We start from the raw sequence: 21398 nt of genomic DNA, 5'->3' as shown, positions 1-21398 counted from the left end.
CCGGTGAGACGTTACGAGGACCAATACGTCATTCGTTGGCAACAAGTTAGGCTACAAAGATAGCGTATTCGAATCACGCGTGTCCCATTATCTCGGAAGATTATTACGTAAATTACGTTCGGCCTGGAGGAACAAGATTTCGATGGTGGACGAGTTTCCGAAGAATCGAGCGACGGAAAAGTAATTAATATTCATGGAACACGCGTTGCACCCAGGCCAGCCATCGTTTCGGTGTCGTCACGTGCACGGAAAACGACTACACGCGGCATGGATATTAAAAACACGGGGAAAGGGAAGGGCTTTCACCCTTTTGGCCCGTTCTTTCGATGGGTCCCTCTCTTGCGAAGACGATTAAAAAATGCGCCCAGCAATACGGCTGTTTCTCTCTTGACTTCTTCGTTCCACCGTGAAATGAACAGCTCGCACGCCTGGTGAATAGATATTCGAGTACGATAGCGCGATAAGTTTGTTCTTTCGGAGGCAATTGACTGGACGACGATACGAATCTTCCGGGCAGCGATCGAAATATCCTTCGAACGTACCGTAAAGAAATCAACCAGCTATTTTTAGCACGCGTTTAAGAGTTGACGAGAAAGATTAAATCGCTGAGTTTCGATCCTACCGTTTCTAAATATTCCGACTTTATTCCGAAGAATTTCCTTGCTAAACGATACCATACCATCCGTATAAAAGTGGCAGGAAGTCACAACTCTGCGAAATCAGCGGTCTTTCTCCGAATAGTTTGTCCGATTTTAACGAAGAAAAATATTCGCGATAGGATGACTTTGTCGGATTTCCTTTTCCTTCTGAAGAATCTCCTAAGATTGATGAAACAATCGGCAAGTGGAACATTCTACCATATTCTCGTCTCGTTTTTTTCAAATTTCAAATGTTGGAAAGCAACCCTATAAGTTTCGTTTTTTCGTCGTTTCCCAACATCCCAACTTTCTCCTGGGAAGAATTTCCCCGAACAGACGATGATACGTCGAACGACCGCGCACGATAATCAGCGAATGACAGGAACTTCCGCCAAGCTGAGAGGTTAATTTCCCTATTCGAGGACCGTGAATCGAATTGCCGCTAGTCACGGGAGAAAGCACAGAAATGTCGCAAGCTGCTCTTCACGTCTGTCTAGCTCGTCGTACGTTGCGCTCCATCCTCAACACGCCAGTTTCACCATGCTACTTGAAACCTTGCGGTCTGGGAATCGGATAGAGCGAAGCGGAGGATTGCTTGGTCCGAGGCTCTTGCCGAGACTTCCGTTTTCGACACGACGACGAAGAAAATGGGGCAACGGGGCTCGTGTAATTCAGCTGCCGCGATAGGACCCTCGTCAACGTTCGTCTCGAGACAGAAAATCAAATCAAACACCGGCTCGAGTCGCGTGTTGCAAGCGTTGAAAGCGTTGCGGAAGGGCGGTTCTCCAAGAGGCTCGTCGAGCTTCTTCAAACGCGTACAAGTCGAGAGATGTTATTACGACAAATATTATCTTTGGGACGTTCCAACTCGTATCTACGCGCCTTCGTTCCGCCGTGAACAACCAGGATCCCCTTTGACCGACTTTTATCGTTTTCATCTCTGATCGAGCCTCGATCTCGATGTCCATCGCGAGAGAACACCGGATAACAAGATCCATTCGGAGGAAATTTACGATCGTTGAAACGCGTGGATGGAGGAAGCGCGATATCCACGAGGATCGTAGAAATCTCTGGCTGATTACGATCCCTGATACGAAGCCCGGTCTCGCAGCAATAAGAAAATAGGATACAGCATGATCGTTTGCAACGCGAGTTGCAAAGAACTTGTGACGAATATCGAGCAGTTTTGAGAGCCCGTGAAATTCCAAGGAAACGTCGAATGATCTTGAACGCGAGAGAAGGTTACGCTCGAAAGAACGAGCTTCGGTGAACTCGAGTAAACCCTCGGTGGACCGAAAAAGCGCGATTCGATTCCTCGAACGTGGTCCACGGATTCTCTCACCTTGTGGCCCCGGGTCGCTCTTTATTTTCTTTCCAGGGATATATTTAACCAGACCAACGAGCGATTTCGTTGAACCAGTAAATCAGTCGTCATCCGCGCCGAAAAGGAGAGGGACGTTTTTCTTGAACGGAGCGAGAGAAAGGACGGTGGTATACGCGTACAGCATCGATCATCTTGATCAATTACCTTTAATCCGCGTGTGGCACGCGCGGTTAATCCTTATCTATGGATCGAGCCACACCGACCCACTCTGCTTACGGGATTAAAATAGAAAAGGCGACACCCGGTAAATAAGAAACCGTTGCTAGTAAGATTAATCGACTGCTTCGAGCTTTAGCTAAAGGTTAACTCGTAATAACCCGCGCCACTTCTTCTTTTTCTCTCTGTGTACGCTGATTATTCACGATTATTTGCCAAACGAGTGGAAACTCGAGAGCGTTATTTTTCCATCAGTTTTCCTACTCCTTGTCACGTTCTGTCGATACTCGCGTTATATCCCATCGTTAAGCAAGAAATATTGAAAACAGAAGCCCTGAGAGCCTATGAATGGAACGCGCAACCTAGCTTTCCTCGGAACATTCCAATTATTCCGTCAGACGAAGCCATCTTGCACAGAAATTTTTCCAAAGCGTTTTCGAATCGCGATCCAGTGGCTTGTATACATTTTCGCGGAAGCTCGTTGGCCGGCTTATTTTTCTTTCGCACGTTCCTCCATGATTTCGAGGCGCGGTATGCTTCTTAAAATAAGCCGCGGTATTCGTGAAGATACGATGGGGAATTTAATTAATCGTCTTTTTTCTTTTTTTGAAGAAAATATTAGATTTTATACAAACATGAGACCTAATCTGTCGAACGTTGTGATCTTTATTTCGATAGAAGAAAATGGATCATACGAAATTGGACAAAATAACATAAAAGGGAAAATGTTGCGCGCGCATTGTTTCCTTATAAAAGGAAAGAAACTTTTCGGACGACCTAATATCATCAGATACATAGCGGGTACGTAGGTAGAAACGAATCCATCAGGGCAGTCGCGAAATTGATATAATCGCCACACGTGTTGTTGCGATAAGCGAAACACTGTTATGTATTATGCCATAACTACCGGGGGTCATCGTTATATATAACTCTCTTATTACGTGCTTCTTCTTGTCTCGAGCGATACCGAATCAAGTTAAAAATCGTACCAACTTCTCTGCTTATTTACGACATAATTTTTACTTGCTTGCTGCAAGCTTTCCTCCATTTATAATTTTTAATAATATTTCACAATCTTTCAGCAACATGTCCCGACGAAATACTAAAGCCACGAGGTTTACGCGTTACTTTCTCTCGAATTAAAGGTGGGCAGCGAGGGTTCCGCGAATTTTTCTGTTTATTCTGCATAGGATTCTTTTTTCGCGACGATTTGGAAGCAATTAACTTGTGCACGAGCAACAGTTTTGCAGCTGCCAGCCACGTGGCATTCGCTCGCCAAACCTACTGCCGTTCTCGAACGTGCCAAATGTTTTATCGCCGCTGACAACCGCCGCTCGTTTATTTTTTCTTTCCGCGAGAAATCGAAAGTCAGTCCCGCGTGAACCGTATCACGCGATGTCAAGATTTTTCGTCACGGTTGGACGTGAGCATATTTCGAATAGGATCAGGAATAGTCGAAGAACGGTTGTGCCGCTTGTTTGAAAAGTCTCTGACGCTTCGCTGTTTTACGTGAAAGATAAAACTCGTTCGTGGATCGATAACACGCGTCTGCAGATAATTACGCTATTCTCTCTAAGGACCAAGTATGAATGCCATGTTTAGAGGAGAAAGATTCGGCAAGGGTGCAACGGAGTGGTTTAAGTGGCAGCTACGAGTACTTGGGGGTGAAACTTAAGGGCGAACACCGAATGCGAAACGAGACTGTAGAAGGTTTGGCGACGGCACAAAAGAGAGAAGTAATCGCGTTTGCGTTTGTTTCATTGTTACGCCTTGAACAAACCTTTCGATTATTCTAACTAGAGCCATTCACGCGCATGTTTTCACAACAGCTCGCTTTATGATCCGTTTATTGCTGAAACACCGACGGTTCACCCTTTACACTCCAATTATGGATATCTTGACGACATTAATAACACGTAAATTATTCACTTGCTTTCCTTTTTATCGGTAAGAAACGAAAATCCGAGAAGAAACGAAAACGAAAAATTGAGAAGAGGAAAATCCATAGACGCTTGTAATCTCTTTTTGAACGAATCATAATTCTTCGTTTCTGAGAAATTTCATAGCAAACAGGAAGTTCGAAATGCAAGACCCACGAGCGAGAAGTAAAACTGTTTTTCATTTGAAAACTAAACGATCTTTTCTCCTACTGTCTAATGGAATTTTGTCAAAGTTCTATCACAGAACCATCGAGGGAAGATTCGAACAGCGCTTTGAGAAATTCCGAATCGACTATACGAATATTTGGTCAAAAATAGACCGTGTAAAAGGGAGGAAATGGCAAGAGAAAAGGAGTAAGGAAAACAAGCATCCGACGTAGCATCGAAAAAATCCGTCTTCGTGGTGAAATCCGTTTTTACGGCATCCTGACGTTGAGACGTCGCGCGTCGGTCGGAAATCGCGTGTCTGTTTCGTCGCGAGGCGTTTAACACGAAGAGCGCAACGCGCATAAGTAAAAGGGCACAGGTGCGCATACATATCAGCCAGCAGGTTGACCATCAGTCAGTCGACGAACGTTCGTCGAGTTACCGTCGTTAATGGAATTTCATTTCAGACAGCTTCTCTTTCACGCTCTGTGTCAAATCGATTTCGAAACAATCGATAGTTAGATGGACACGGTCTTTGTCAATCTGATTCAATCTTTATCTTTTAATTGTGACTTAACTTCTACGTCTCTCATCTTGACAATCATCTTTCTCTTATCGTATCTCTATATTTAGTTCCAATGCTTAATTTTCTTATATTCGATCCCGATTTACTTATTGATAAGACATTTTAATTATTTTCTACGAAACATATTAGGTTGCTCCAAATGTTTCCTACGTTTTATAAGGAAATAATAGACGCACAATGTTTTTTGTTTTATATTAGTTTATTAAATTATGCACGAACGAAATAATAGAAATAGAACGAAATGGATACCTAATTCAATAAAATAATATAAAACAGAAATTCCTGTTCATCTATTACGAACCGAAAGAAAGTCACCTTATGAAACGAAAGGAACTTTTGGGCAACCTAACAAATGCGATCGGACAACTGTCTTTTACCGACAATGTTGTTTAAATTATCGTTAAATTAAAAACAAAAAACATAGTGCGTCTATTATTTCCCTATAAAGCGAAAGAATCTTCGGACAACCTAATGTAATCGAATCTCTCAGAATCCAAACCGAGCAACTCTGCTCTTCGTTTCAAAAGCTTCGCACGTTTCGCGACAATTTCCTATCGTTGTTAATGTAATTCCTCGCCGTAACGCTAATCAACCGTCCGTTAATCGTTAAACAAATGTTTCTTATAAATAAACTCTGACGATCTTTCGCCTGGCGATTCCCTTTTCTCTCTTGTTCTCCTTGAAACTCGATTGCACGTGTTGCGACGTCTGTCTGCAGAACTCGTTGCTGCATCCATAACGTCTCGCCGCCTTTTGAGATTATGCGAGTATTTATCGATTTGCATTTAGATTTGTCTCGTCACGATGCGTCGACCCATTGTGAGCGGTTGTCGTGCATCCGCGTCGCATAATCACCGTGGTCGGGCCACGCCGCGCGATTCGAGTTTCACGCGCGGTTTCACCGAATATTTTTAATCCTTGTGGGGTGGAAACGTCGGGATACCAGACGGATCAAAGTTCTCGCGCAAAAATTCGCCAAGCAGGAATCTCTCCTCTCCGACGTCTCGGACGAGAATCCTCCGCCTTTTCGCGCGCATATCGAGCGGATGATTCATTGGCCGCATCGCATCGTCCCGTTCTCCCTCGATACTTGTTAAATGTACTCGCTGGTTTCGATCGATGCAAGCAGCGACCAACCATTGATTCTCCATTTCAAAGTTTCTTATCGATCTCCGCGAGGCTCGATGACGCAGGAAATGGATAAAAAGGAACAGCGCTGAACCTCTGGTTAACCTTGCCAGCGAATTTTGATGCGCCAATGTTGTTCTTCTTGCTCGATGTTTGATAAACGCGCGCGATATTTCATGAACAGAATGAATTTTAACGTTTCAAGGAATTCTTCAGCGCACGAGCGATTCTGTGGCGGGCCTCGAGAAACTGATGATTTTTCCTTGCAAGCTAAGAGACTAAGAAGACCGGCGATTCTAATTCTACGGCGAACAGTCGGCGACAAATGTTTTGTAACTTTCGCCTGCGTCTTCAGACTTCTTTCAAACTGGTGTTAACAACATTTCAAAATGTTTTCCACGAGGAACGTGACACGTGCGAAAGGGTTTACCTTTGTAGAAAGTATCAAAACATTTCTCGACACGCTGTATAAGCGGGCGATGAACGCGTTTAATCATCGAGTACGGTAAAACGCACGAAATAAATTATAGCGTGATTCGCGAGAATGAAGTTGTTTATCTTCGAATATAACGTTTATTCCAACAATTAATAAAAGTAGTCACGGCCGAGCTTCGACGAATCGTCGAGTGATACGCAGAAACGAGACTCTTCACCGTCCGACAAGCTTTGATGTAATCGCAATTACACGATCGCGTAGAGTCTAGCGGCTGAAACGAATGAAAACTGTTGCGATCTCGAACCTCCTTTGTGAGGTACAAATAATTAATGAACAGGTATCCACTTATTCGCGTGCATCGTCGAGCGCACGAGAATCGTAATGGCTTGTCGAATGATTTGCGAAAACGAAGCTGTACGGTCTTTATTAAACGATTACAGGCTGGGCCGAATAAAATAACAGTATTGCACGATCGACCTTTGATATTATATTCTCGATTTACCAGCGGTTAATAAGATTTGCTTCTTTCTGTTTTCCATTACGACGAACACTATTGGCTTGGCAACTAAGTGATTGCGGATTCTGTCAATAGGTGTTAGTGTTGTTGCCAACCCAATATGTAATATTCTCGCAACCGCAAACGTTCGTTAAGTTTTTACGATCTTCACCAGATTTTTACTTTTCTCACGAGATAATCCCCTTTTCATATTTCTTAAAATAATACAATTTTTCCTTCAGTCCTGAATTAGACGATTAATTAAATTCTCGATTACCGCCAAGCTGCCTTTAACGAACATGCTATTCGAAGAATTGAACGACGTGGATAATGTTAATTGGCGAAATAAAACCAGTTACTTCACGATCGTGCTTTCGGGTATATAGTATCAATAATTTATCATATTATGCGATTTACACAGCGACAGTCGAGTAATCAAACGTGCTGTATCGAGTAATTAAACGAATCGATGTTATTCGCGGCGAATGAAAATTTCATCAGGCACGAAAATTACGAACGTTCGTGTTTCACGGTTAGAAATGAAGCTATTAGTTTCAGGAAGCTTCCAATGCGTGTTCGATTGCACGAGAGTTACGATAGCTGATAATTTCGCGTTCGAAGCTCTTAATCATCGGAGTAATTGAAAGTTTGCGAAAAAAGGGGGCGGTCAGTCGCTTTAATGAAACGTATATTCGTTCGAGGAATAGCCACGAGCTCGCAGGGTTTCTCGGAACCTTTCGATTCGACTTTGCACGCTCGACTATCGATTCCCCGGCGAAACTGTCGACAAACTTTCAGAAACCGACGATTCTCCCGCCACTCGCTTCCAAGTTTCCACGAAAAAGCGAGTTCTTGTGTAATGATAGCTTGCACGGGAAATTACGTTCTGTGTCCTCAAACTTTGCACCGTTTGTGCCGATATCTTTCTCGGGTGGGGGTTGCTTCCTTCGCAACTCGATGCTTTTCTACGACTAAGGCGAAACATCCAAACGTTCTTGAAATCGTCGAAATCTCTAAGCCACGTTCTTTGCATTATTTATTATTATTATTTCTTTTTATTCTTTTAACGAACGTAGGTCTTTCGGTGTCGAGTGCACGAACCGAAGTAAAAAGGAACGTGGACTAACGATTTATCTGACGATTTTTATAATTTCGTAACCGAGTTCGGCGCGCGGTTGAGCAAAGTCTATTAGTACAATCTGAGTTACCTGAGCCAGTTCGATGTGAAAAAAATTGCCCCCATCCGGAGGATGCGTATAATTTACAAAGTTCAAGAATTTCTAGACAGTCGTTTGGCTGACTGAGGATTTTAAGAAAAGAAGAAATAAAGGCCAGGTCTGTTTCTATCAAGAAACTGTTCAAGATCGGACATATTTGAAGTGTTAAGAATATTTTTGTGATTGTGGCAAGTTTTGGATATCGGCTTTGTTATCATAGAAATTTGTGTCGCACACTTTAAGCAATTTCACGCGATTATGCCTGGTTCCATATTTGAAATGCGCATTCGAAGTGTGACATATGATAATTAGAGACGAGTAAAGTATTTCAAAGTAATTTATCATCTGCAACAATGCATTTTCCTTTGTTGGAAATGAAAGAACCGTTGTCGATGTGCATTATCTTCCCCAAGTTCTTTTCGACACATCGAACAATTTCTAATGCGCGTAATTTTGAAAAAGTTTTTCTCGAAATATCAGAATAGTTTTGCTTATCGAAGCAAACAGGGTGAAAAGAGATTAAGACTTTCGTAAATCCAGAAGAGAGGTTTTCTTTGTTTCGGACTAGGCGTCGATCTTCTGAAAAGAAGATATATTCGGATTAAACGGGACAGATCCCTCGACGAGACCGAGAAGATACCTGACATCGTGTTTCTTTGTCTAGCAAATTGTTCACAAGAGTCCTCGCGCGTTGTTTCAGCTTTGACGTACGAGACAATGCTTCTAACTCTGAGACAGCAGAATATTTAAACTTATCCTAAAGCTTACACATAATGGCAGAATATCTCGTGTACAACAGATCGCCCGATATTCCACGATTCTGCGAGACGAGGGAATAACTAAAGCTACTCGAAAGTCTACTACAACCTGCGATAAATATCTGCAAACGGTGGCAATTCAAGATCACGCGACCACAAACAAAATTCACATGTCTGGCAACCGAAAATGACTTAACACTACAATTAGCGATAGTTAACGCGAAACTATTTCTACCAAAACCACTGAAAATGACTGGTCTTTAAAAAATACGTAATGATAGAATATTTTTATATTTATTGATTTATTACTTTCTTAGAGGAGGAATTCCATGTTATGTTTGGCATTATTAATTATTATTTAATTAATTTGGATAATTAATTATTTTTGGTATTATCAATCCATCTGGGATCATGATTCCTAAACGAGGGTTGACACATTTATAAAATTGTAGAACCAATCGTTTTGACTGCTGTGGTATTTCTAGTGTTAACATCTAACGATCTAGCGATCGATCGGGAATTTTCCTGATAACCGATATCGTCGTATCGAATGATACACAGTAAAAATTTTAAAAATGTATGGGAAGTTGTACAAAACGGGGAAACTGGTTAATTGAGGTTCGATAAACAGATTGCAAAACCCTTTTACGTTTTGACTGGAATTGGTATAAGCAGCCTCAATACAAAATTATTTTCAGTTCGAATACATAAAAAACAAAATAAAATTCATTATATTAGGAATTCATTAAGTAGGAATTTTAAAATAAAATTGTAAAACCAGTAGTTGTAGTGTTAGCATCTAGCGATCTAGCGATCGATCCGAATATCGTCGTATCAAATGAAACACAGTAAAAATTTTAAAAACCTGCGAGAAGTTGTACAAAACGAGCAAACTGGTTAATTGGAGTTCGATAAACAGATTGCAAAACCTTTTACATTTTCACTGGAATTGGTATAAGTAGCCTCGATACAAAATTATTTTTAATTCAAATACATAAAAACAAAATAAAATTCATTATATTATTCTCTTAGTTATCGTTGCAAAAGTCATTACATCATTGTGGGAAAAGAAATATAACACGAAGTAGGAATTTTAAAATAAAATTATAAACCCAGTGAATTTTACTTGTGTGGTAGTTCTAGTGTTAATGAAGGTTCACTTTGACACAATAACGACACAGAATGTTGTAGGAGGCAGAAGGAGCGCAGCTAAAGGTAAAAGCGAGACAGAAAACGATCAACAATTTGTCGTCCTAATGTGTAACACCATTGTTGGCAAGTACCAGCCATTTTGACTAGCATTGGTATAAGCAGCCTTGATACGAAATTATTTTCAGTTCGAATACATAAAAAACAAAGTAAAATTCAGTATATTAAGAAATTCATTAAGTGAGAATTTTAAAATAAATTTGTAGAACCAGACAAATTTGACTGGTGTGTTAGTTCTAAACAGTTACACCGTAAAACCTAACACAACCTATACCAAACATCTGCCGCCCGCTGAAAGTGACGCAATAAAAAATTCAGCCCACAAATGCCACGATGATAAGCCCCGTGTACCACGAAACCAGCGTTGCACCCACGTTCGATCTGCCGTAACCACGCGGACAAATACGTCTCGGTAGAGTCCCTCTCGAGTCACCTTGTTCAAAACGTCCTGTCCCTGGAACAGCGTTCCTGTCGTCCTGGAAGAGTCCTCGTGGAGTTGATGGCGTCCCGAAGGATTTACGACGATCAACTTGACGGAGCATTGGCTGGTGTGCGCGCGGCCACGTGCGTACACACGTGGAGCAGAAATACCGGCATAGAGTAAGAGAGAAGACGGGCGTGTTAAGCGTTTGCGAGCGAGTAAGACGGCGGTGGTTCGGTGGCAGCGCGGGACGGTGAGGCTGTCGTTGCTCGAAGCCCTATGCTCGTCGCTCGGAAAGAGAGCTCAGTGTTACGATGGTCAGCAGGCGGACAAGTCGCGCGGTGCAACGAAGCTCCATCGTTTCTGTCGCGCTTCGGTCCATCCATCGGTCGTCTGGCACGGGGACAGACACGCAGGAATACGAAGCGAGGCAGCCGCGTACACGATACAACGGGAGGGAAACGCGTGTCTCGCTTAATCGCGCCTAATTAAGACGATTCGCCGTCTGCCGTGGCCGCGCACATGCACTGTCATTGACCGTCTGCGGTTCGTGGCTCGTAAATCATCGTGCTTCCCTCCGGCAGAATGCCGGGTAATTGTGTCACGGTTGATATACGAATTTATTTTCGTCGCCGCGGGATTGATTAACGGGGGAAAACAGTGAGCCGCGAGGAACAACGGCAGAATCCTTCGTCGTACGGTCGCGCTACCGAATCCAATCGAATCGAATTTGGTAGAGGCAAGGCAGAGGATTTCGCTCGAAAGTGTGTAGAAAGAAAGGCGGGAAACTTGGTGTTTGATGGATGGATCGGGTAGTTGGACATAGATCGGGGTAAAGGACTGGAAAGGGTTGAAGATTGTGAGCGAGACCGAACAGGCTAGGCACCAGCGGGAAAGTAACACGTGCTTGCGGCGTATTCCGGCGTAAACCACGTGGCTTGTGACAGCGAGACTGCTTTTCACTGTAAGTTGTTTACACGAAATGCGTTTCGTTTCTACGAGTGTTCTCCTTTTTTTTGTGGCTTAGTTTTCCATCTGTCTGTTTGACGGGGTTGAATTTTCTACGTGAAATTTCACTCACTTCCAACTGGAAACCTGAAATTTGGAGCACACGCTCCTTTCCGACGACGATACGATATAATTTCAGCAAATTGACAACTTCTTTCTTGTTAGACTTATTAAATGTATATTTCCATGTATGTATACGTGTATTTGGAAATATCGTGGTTTACGTTTAGTTTTTCGGATACCGCAGTTAGCTGGATCAAAGGTACACCGCGCAGCATACTATAAACGTATCGACAATTGTAACTGGTATAAAACCGAGCGTATACAAACAGTCGATCCATAGCCTGCTATCCTGCAGAAGCGTCGTCTCGCGATAGAGCGGCGCGGCGGCGTCTCGATACGTAATCTTATTATTTAAGAGCGGTATGAATAATTACGTACTCGAGACGTATTAAGATACAGCGTTATCGTGAAACGGAGCGACTCGACTGGTCTGACGATAACGCAGTAATCGAGAAAAATAATTCTACCACGGTGACACGAATCTTTTTCCATTCTTCCACCATAATGATCGTTCCTTGGCACCCTTAACCCTCGCACTGGCTCAACTTTGACACGTACAATCGTGTCACGCTTATTACGTTCTAATTGTAATTTACATTCACGTGTTATTATTCCATCAAACTAAACAGGGTGTCAGAAAATACGTGCTGCATATTCGAGCCTCTGAGAAATCATTCCTCAACCATTCAACTGCATTTTTTATGCAGCTACGAGCAAGAACCACGAAGCGTGATGAGATAGGGAGAAACGTTCGCCAACTGGTTCACTGTGACTCGTAAAATGAAATTGTTTATAACTCGAAAAGCCGAGTCTTCTTCGAAACGTTCGTATTAGGTTGTCCAAAAAGTCTCTTTCGTTTTATATCATTTTGTCGAATCACGTACGATCCATTCTATTCTGTCGAGACATTTCACAGACTTGATTTCACGTTTTGCATTGTTAAAAAACACGTTTGCGAAAGAAAGACACTTTCCGGGCAACCTGATACATTAACTTTCTGGTCGTTTCGACGTCTAGGGTGTCCTTAAATAAATGCCGCGCATCTAGTGACACAAACCAAGGATAATTCTTCGTATTGCTCGAAAATCAAGAGTACGACGTTCGTGACGATCGATCGAACCTTCGCCGGTCGACTGTTAATGGAATCGATCTAGTTCGAACGACTAAGTTACAGAAGCTAGACTCTGACTCGACCTTAAAACGTCGCGGTGAAGCGATGCTAGATAGAAGAAGAAGAAGAAGAAGGAAGCTCGAAAGAGAGCCAGAGAGGAGAAGGAGAAGACAGACTGTCTTGCAGACGGTGTGTCTGTGTGTGTCACAGGCCGGATCGAGGCTTTGAAACGAGTGGCGATCGATTCGGTTGATCGTGTCGCTGAAAAAGCCGCGGGCAGGCTTTTAAAACGGTACGATCTACATAGAAGAGAAGGAACGGCTGTCTCGGTGTGAATGGCCTGTTCCGAGGCCTGCGTTAGTTAGCAGTCCACTCGGTCGTATAATTTCTCGACCGAATGTAATTTAACGCACTCCCACTTATATCACGTGATAAGTTCGTTTCCGTGGCTGTTCACGCGCGAACAGGGTGGTTTCGCTTTTAATTGTCGCCCGGTAGATATTATATCGTTCGACGGCGGAAATTAACGAACGCCACGCACAATCGACGATGCTCGTTTCCGATCGACGATTAAAAGCAATTGCCTTTCGCTGGAGTGAAAAAAAGCGGCGAAATTCGACAGGCTATTTAAACGAGTATTCCTTTTCCTATAAAATTCTATAATCCTGTGAAAGGAATATACGATACGACGTCGCGTGATAGTTTCAGACCAACCGACGAATAGGAATTTTCTAAATTTTCTACTTTTACACGTATCAGGTTGTCCGAAAAGTTCCTCTCGTTTTATACAACATTTTTTGTTTTATATTATTTTATTGAACTACGTTTGATCCATTTTATTCTATTACTACAAAATGGATCATACATAAATTCATAAAATAATATAAAATAAAATATGTTGTGCATCTATTATTTCACTTATGAAAGAAAAGAAACTTTTGGGACAATCTGATAGATAGAAAGGTATTCGGCTCTGTTATTTTAAGCAAATTGAGCAGAATATCTTTTTGGAGTAATTTCGTACAAACTGAATAGAAATGTCTAATTCGTGAAATATTCCCCAACAGTACCTCTAGTCGCTATTACAAGATTAGTATCACGGATGGTCTAAGACTTTTGTACAATATTGTACGTAATTTATCGAGTAAGCGAGGGAGATTAAGGACTGTGGGAAGCTTTGAAGAGGCAAGGGTGTTGGGCTTCTGAATTCGACTTGTTTTCCTTTGGAATGCGATATGAGAGGGTTTCGTGAGTCAGGTTCCTTGGGGACGTTTGAGCACACGTGCTTAGAACAATCGTACGAAAACAGCTGATACTCTGCTTTCTAAAATCGAATCAGTAAAATCGAATTTCTAAATTCGAATTAATAGATAATCTTTTTCTCGGCGTTCTTAGAAACGTCGTAAATCCGGGAATACGTAAAAAATCTTGTTACTCGCTGATACTTGGTGAAACCAGATCGATTCTGTGGAATTGCTTTCGGTTCGAGATACAAAGTGGTGGAACATAAATAGTTTGAAGAAAAATGTCGTAACCTACTTCTCAGTAATCTCGCGAACGCCACGCTAAAGAGTAGATCAAACGAAGCTATCTTCAAAGCTGCAAATCTGTTAATTTAACAGAAAACAGTGTCGCCCCGTGTTTACTGAAAAAGAAGTGTCGAGACGGTTTTGTCGTATAGAAAGCTCTCGCGTCTCGTTAACACGAAAATTATCAGAGTGTCAACACGACCAATTCATAAATTTTCTTAGAAATTTCACAGATTTACAACATTCTTGATAATTTGAATAATTACCCGTAAAGTCTACGTATAGATAATGTCTTACCTTCTTTCAATCACGCGTTTTTTCGTACGAAGCTTATTTTTATTCGATATTTTAGAGTTGCTAGTTCCAACGATAAAATATGTTGCAACGAGGAAAACAAAAATCGAGCGTGGCTCTCGACCAGGAAGAAAAAACCGTCAACAAGAGGCGGACGCAATTTCTCGCTAGAGTTTACATTTTTTGATTCTGTGAAGTTACCGAAAACACGGGGTCCGTGGAAAGAGAGGGAGAGCGCGGCTGCCGGTTGGCTGTCGAACTTTTCCCCCAAGACACATGTACCGCAGTCGAAAACACTTCTGTACTCGAAACCAATAAGCGTCGTTTCCTGCGTTTCGAACGCAAAAACAACCTCTTTCGCCCAAGAGCCTCGTAAAAAAATACAGCGTAACGAGAATGCTGTTGTTGATCTTTTCTCTAAGCAAACTTGCTCGTGCTAAACGAAAGCGAATCGATTCTTTGTAATCAAGTTTTCCAAAATTATCCGTGGCCAGAGATATTTAACGCGTCATCGTCATAAATTCCCCGGTATCTTAAATTTCGTTTGACAGCACCGATTCCATAAATCTTGCGAGCCACGGCGAACGAGAAAACACAAACAAACCGATTCGATTGCTTGCACTTGGCTGTATCTGCTCGTTCGTTCGACAAAAACAAACTCGCCGATTCCCGTTCGTCCCTTGCCTTAATGACAACTCCATAAATCCTGCGATATCTGACTTGCTCGCGCCGGTATATATTAAAACAGATTAATTTCATAGGTTGCTGTGACGACAAGAAAACGTCTATAGTCGATCAATTTCATCTACTCTTGATATTTGTGCTCTTCCACCTTCCTCTTTTTCCGTTATCGATAATCAGAGAAACGTAGAGGAAGGATGCTTACTATAAATCTTGCAGGCGAAACATCACAAGAACAATTCACGCAGTATTTCTAATACCAGACTTCCCACCGAGCGAATAAATCAACCAGATCAATTCCACGCGTTTTCATTCAACGTGGACGCTGTGGCTCGGCCAGTGAAACACCCCGCTGAATGAAACCAGTGAATGAACGAGCTACGTAATGCAACTTGGTCGTTGCATCGAACGTTCCACGAATTTATTTCGATCGCGCAATCTAAGCTTCATATGGAAACAAAGGATCCGACGATCGAAACTGTAGGCGCCTCTGTGTCGTAAAATTATCGAGATCGAAGGAAAAAGACCTTTCATTATCGAAACTTATCGATGTTGCTTTTTTTTTATGGATTTTGACGAGGTTCGAATCGTTTGGTATTTTATCGATCACGATGGATAGCTTCGATAATTTAAGTTTGAAGGTGTTGGCCGTGTTTCCATGTGAGAAATTTGCAAGGTTGGAAATTTGCCATTAAGATTTTAATAACTGACAAGTGAGAAATGTCAGGTGTATGTAGGTAAAAGAATCTTTCGTTTATCGGTAAGTGACGTGTTAGGCTCGTGAAGAAGAGATTACGCGATAATACTGGTTGCAACAGAGTCGGTGGAGACGATCAGGAAGAGGAGAGATCGCTTTCCGCACGTGCGTACGGCGAGGAGTGACGCGCGCTGCGACGAGTATCTTCATCTATTTCAGTGGATTGCCTTGTCGGAAGTATCACTCGACGACCGCTTCCTATTGTGATAGAACCGTGTCCGTGGATTCGTATCGCTTGTGATCCTCGCATCGTTACGTTACGTGGTGTGAAACGTTGCCTGGAGATGGAGGCTGGCGGAAACGATGAATAAATCGGAGAAATAGTAGTCGTTAACGAACGAGGGTAGCAAAGTTGCGAAACAATTCCATTTGGTAAATTGTTGCGGTGAGTTTGTTTCAATTTTCCGCGTGGAATTTCACTTGAAATATTCTTAACGAATCTAGGACATACTTTTAAGATTTGATTGATACGTGGATCAACGTTTAAAGCGCCAGAGTCTTGTTTAATTTACGAGGAATTAAAAAAAGAAAAAAAAAGAAAAGAAAAAAGAAATACTATCGATGAGAGACAATTGGCTAAAACTGCCTACGGGGAAATAGAATTCGCTTGGTTAATCAGTAGCGACAGCGCGCGCCAGTGAAATTTGCATAACAGTGGAACAATCGATGCTGAAGTGGCGGTGAATTCGTTCGAAGGCCAAAACCGTAGAAAGGACAGAGCGGTATGGAAGCGAGAGGCAAACAGGTAATCCGTGGAAGAATGCGCTCGTATTGTGGCCTAATATTTTCGTTGTTCCTCCTCCCTTTGCAGATTTCATTGTCTCTAATTATTACGACAGAAGGATGTTTGCAAACTGGTCGCCTCCTCGTAATTTGCCTCTTGTCCGAAACGAAGCACGTGCCAAGCTTTTCTAGGAAGCGTCCTCCTCGTTCTGCCTCTTTTTTTTCCAAACCTTTTTCGTTCCTCTCTCTCTCTTTTTTTTGGCCACTGCTATTACTGGGACAAAGCTACGAAATTTCTGCATATTCATCGCGTCGATGACGCTCACGCGCCCACCCTCTTCTCCGGGTCCCTTTTATTCGAAATCGAGGGGCAGAGAGATCTGGAACCGGTCGAACCCTTGAACGGTCCATGCATCGTGTACAAGATCGTATACAAGATCAGGCTACACAAGGCCAATATAACGTTTATCAAGAAAACATCATGGACAAATAAATTCCACCCCCGGAGATTTCGTCGGCGTTTGAATTTCAATGGACGACGACAGGTCGATTGGAAAACGCGGCCTCCAGGAAGGATCTCACGAGGCTGTTGAACGTGTCCAATTGAAACGCGACGCGTTTGCCGATCGAAACAGAGGAAATGATCGTTTCGTAAGGCTTTTATCTAACCAGGAGACACGACTGCACCGCGACAGCTGTCAAAACTGTCAGGAGAAGTCGGGGTGAGTTGGCCGGGGCGAGAGGCGCGGCAATGTGCTCCAATAAAATCCGATCAATCAAACACTTCGTCCAATTTATTCGGGCAAATTGTACCCCCGCGCGGCGCTGCCAGTGGCGGCAGTGACGATTTTTCCATTTAATCGACCTTTAATTCTCGATACACGGCCCATTGTATCGTCGGACGGAATAAGGGGCGGCAACCCAGAAGCGTGCTAGCACTCGAATCGATCCGAGTCGACAGGGAGAAACGAGACGCGGACAGGGGAAGAGGCGTGTAGAGCGTAGAGAGAGGATCGTTTTCTCCTCGATCTTTGTCTTTGGATCTTTTTGTCTTTCTGGAGTAGGATCTCGACGAAGGCGCGACAGCTGTCATCGGCTGAGGGAGAAGAAGAAGCGGCGGAGTATCGATGGAAAAATTTCCTCGGACGACAAGCCAGACGAGGAGAAGAGGATCCACGCGCAATTTGCCAATTTTATGCACACTTCGCGAATAATGATCGAAAGTAGAACACGTGACCGCGGCACGGCATTGTTCCACGCCTGACAATGGAATCGGATGTTTTGTTGGGGATAATAGAGCGCGTGGCCCACACGCTAATGAAAGGGTTGCACCTTTGAATACATCGAACGCGTATATACGAGACGTATCTAGGGTTCAGCGGTGCTCAGACGTGTCTAGGATACGTTCAACTGTATCGTTTTACACGAAAATAACATCCTGCCTGTGTTACTCGTACTTACTATAACACGGACACGTAGCTCGTCGAGATAGATTTTCCCTTCGGTTTGAGGAACACTGGTAGCTACACGTGATTGAAAGATCATAGCTATTCACCGTGGAAACTGTTAAATGGACGGTAGTTTCGTTATCTTTAACGTTTTCCTCTTTGATTCGTTTCTCTTCCTATAGTTGCTACTTTCTATTTCTATTATGACCCAGGGACAAGGCGGTGAGTCATCGGTAGTAAAATCTTTGCTAATATTTTCCCATCTTTATCTCCAGCGACTAGAATATCATAAGCGAGTAACAGCAAAGGATATTTCCAGCAATTTTTCACGCGCTGTCACCCCGAAAGGAAACAGTTGTAATTGCCTGGCAAGCAAATTGCATTCAGACGGCGAGGAAGGGTTCTGGTACGGCAGGGGTCCGTGAGACAAGTTCGACAGGCGATATGAGCACCCTCGCTTATAACCGCATAGTTGGCTACTAAAACCGAGTCGAGCGGAGGCCAATGTCAGAGTTCGAACGGCGCACTTTAAAACTCGGCTAGAACAATAGGGGCTGCGCGTCCAGGTCTCGAGTAAAAGTGCCACTGCCATTTGCAAGTTCCCGATTGTACGAGCATGGTGTATGTATGTGGCGTGGCGTTCCTATGCGCGCGATAGCTCGGCCCTGCACAATGCTGAATAGAAGAAACCAAAAGTACGATTACCATTCAAACGAGGACACGGAAAACGTTATTCTCAGCAGTTATCTGTCGGCGTGACGATGGCCCGATGACGCTTGGAACCGACGTTCCATCGATTTTTCCAACTTCTACGCTGCTGCTGGATTTTTTCGAAATGAAAAACACGATGCTTTTTTCTCGAAGATATAACGTGGTTTCATTTTTCAAATAAAAGTTTCATTGCGCTTTAAGAGATTTCTACACGTTTCGTTCATTTTCAAGAATTGGAGAGAATTTTTCTAATAGAATTCGGAATTTTCAGAAGACAGTTGTCACAACTTGTTCCGATAGTTTGCGCGTTGAAAATTGTGTAGACGCGTTGGAAGATATTTCTGAGATTTCTCAAACGTTTAATTTGTATTTCCAACGAGTGACTTTTTTAAACGTAAGTTCGCGTAGGAAAATCATAGGAATATTCCGACTATTCGTCGTAACAACCGATCGTGACATTTCATATTGACGATTTAAATAAACGAAAAAGTTTATTTTCCTGATAGATGATGATGGAACGATCGTCAAGGTTACTTTTTGGAAATTCGATGGACGGTCATCGATGAGTAACGGCTGCAAACAATTCTCCGCTCGTAAAAGCCGATTATTTATTCAAGTCGACGGCCACTCGACGTTCCACATTTAGTGTATCCCGTCTGCGCAGCTAGTGAATGACTTCCGTTGCTGTGTGAACGCCATTTCACTTTAATCTGCGTGACACCCGACATCGGCGCATCGGTTTCCATCTCTCCACGCCCAAGAACACGTCCGTCTACTCCAAAATTACATGTCACGCATATTTGCATAACAAATCTCTCGAATTTGATTTACGAACGTAATATCTGCTGTTGCATAATTCCTCTTCTCTCGCGTGTCATAAAAACACGATAGATACTTTCACTTAGCCAAAAATGGACTCAGCACGACTCAATATGAAGAGAATATGATTCATTAGCTCCTTCGTGTACATATATCACTTTTCTTGGCCAAGAGATCCTACAGTCTATTGCAGTTTAATTTTACATAAATGGCAGTTTAGCAACGGTACAAGCGCTTTTCAAGTTCACACACTTCGTAAATATTTGCCAGCGTCAACAGAAAATTAGCTATTGGCAATCGACCGGCATTTCTTATGCCACTCTATGTTCCTCTGTGAACGTTTTCTCTACAAATTTCACAAAACGTCTACGGCGACGACTTACGACAAACACTGAGAAAAACCACGTTATTTACGAGATGAGTCAACACAAAGCGATAAACTTTTGTTAATTATGTTTTTTATTTGGAAGACGAGAGACGACGCGTGGGCTTTAACAAACTTCTAATCAACTTACACCAATGAATCAATGCAAGAATGTAGAATAAATAACTGGAACACCCACGTACAAGCTTCGTCGACCGATTCAAACACGTACGAATCACATATTCATTACCACTCTTTGAGCCATCTAAAAACGTTCTGCCATCGCGTCGCTTCATATTTATAAAGCTGACAAATTGCGTATTGTGGTCCGGTCTAATGAAAATTTAACGAACTGGCGCGGAAACACCAGAGACAAAGAAGAAGAAGAAGCGAAAGAGGAAGAAGACGTGTCTGCGAGCGATGCTCGCGGAACTCGGGTCTAATTTCGTGTGTAAATATCCAAGACACGCGAGGCGGAAGCGCTTGTGCCTGGTGGGCGTTCTCTAACAAATTTTAGGATGATCGACGAGACTCGTGAAAAACCGCGAACGACTCGATCGTCTCCAAAAGGAAAGCTGCTGTTTGCCACCGAGATTTCCGTGTTTCTTTGGGAAACACGAGGAAACCATCTTGGCTACGGAAGCCGCAAATATTTGCCAACACCGCCTTGCAGGATTTTTCCATGTCGAAGTGCCCGAAACGATCGGTGAATCGATCGTTGGCATATTGCGATATTTCTTGGTTTCTCGTGAAATTTTTGATAATACAGCGGAATATTTTGCACGGAGTATTTTTTCTTTTCGAAATTTTAGAATAAGAGACGACGATGGTGGAAGCTTTTTATTATCTTTTTACGAAGTGGAATTGGAAGTTGGAATTGGATAATATTTCCGTGAAATTTTTGGTAACACACCGGTGCAACATTTTATCTTGATCGTTATTTTTAGTATTTTTTCTCTCTCGCAATTTGCGGTTAGGAAATATCGAACGTAATACTAGAAGCATCTAGCTATTTTTTTTTTTTTTTTTAATAATATACAGTTCGTGGAAATTGAAAACATTTTCTGACTCTCTGCGAAAATTTTGGTAGAACGGTCTATTTTTGAACGTTGTAATAGAAATTCTTTTACTATGCTTCTATTAAACGGAGTTGCAGGTGGAACGTTCTATTATGTTTCACGCATTGTCTGCTGCTTTCTCTCTTCGAAACGCAAACTTGGGACACATAGAACGTAGCAAACGAGTTTATTTACTACTTTTCTATGAAGTGGATTTAGAAGATGGTAGGGAAGTATCTTATTTCGTTTTATATATTCGCGTATTTCGCATTAATGAGGCATCAAACGTGAAAACAGCGGCTCCCTATTGCTTTTC

General features: G+C 42.6%; 2 protein-coding genes across 6 annotated transcripts in view; one reads left to right on the top strand and one right to left on the bottom strand.

Annotated features, from left to right (window-relative positions):
• LOC132912830 (mediator of RNA polymerase II transcription subunit 20) overlaps nt 1-21398 on the bottom strand; it is a 143862-nt gene that overhangs the window by 84029 nt on the left and 38435 nt on the right. The window lies entirely within an intron of this gene.
• LOC132912798 (facilitated trehalose transporter Tret1-2 homolog) overlaps nt 1-21398 on the top strand; it is a 121654-nt gene that overhangs the window by 67129 nt on the left and 33127 nt on the right. Inside the window, exon 1 of one of the 5 annotated variants that reach the window (XM_060970554.1) lies at nt 10799-11480. The exons of the other annotated variants lie outside the window; for them this stretch is intronic. The gene's annotated coding sequence lies outside the window, so the exon portion shown is untranslated. Of the gene's footprint in view, nt 1-10798; nt 11481-21398 lie in introns of those variants that run through there. 5 annotated transcript variants of the gene reach the window in all.

The sequence above is a fragment of the Bombus pascuorum genome, chromosome 12, assembly GCF_905332965.1.
Source record: "Bombus pascuorum chromosome 12, iyBomPasc1.1, whole genome shotgun sequence".
Lineage (NCBI taxonomy): Eukaryota > Metazoa > Arthropoda > Insecta > Hymenoptera > Apidae > Bombus > Bombus pascuorum.
The sequence above is the reverse complement of the archived record's forward strand: the minus strand, read 5'-3'. Positions and strand labels throughout refer to the sequence as shown.